Below are 277 nucleotides of genomic sequence, written 5' to 3'. Positions count from 1 at the left end.
GCCAAATGTGTCTCAGTGGGTCCTGCACACTGTAGAGAGAGGCTACAGAATCCAGTTTGGTTCTCCCCCGCTTCGTTTCAACGGGATTACGCCCACGCTGGTGGGCCCTGAGCAGGCTCTGGTCATGGAACAAGAAGTAGTTACTCTTTTGAGGAAGGAGGCCATCGAGGTGGTCCCTCCTCATGTGAGGCAGTCTGGGTTCTACAGCCGGTACTTCATAGTTTCGAAGAAGGATGGGGGGTTGCGTCCGATTTTAGATCTACGTACGTTGAACCGC

Source organism: Sinocyclocheilus anshuiensis, unplaced genomic scaffold (assembly GCF_001515605.1).
Source record: "Sinocyclocheilus anshuiensis isolate Anshui unplaced genomic scaffold, SAMN03320099.WGS_v1.1 scaffold179, whole genome shotgun sequence".
NCBI classification, from domain to species: domain Eukaryota; kingdom Metazoa; phylum Chordata; class Actinopteri; order Cypriniformes; family Cyprinidae; genus Sinocyclocheilus; species Sinocyclocheilus anshuiensis.
The sequence above is the reverse complement of the archived record's forward strand: the minus strand, read 5'-3'. Positions refer to the sequence as shown.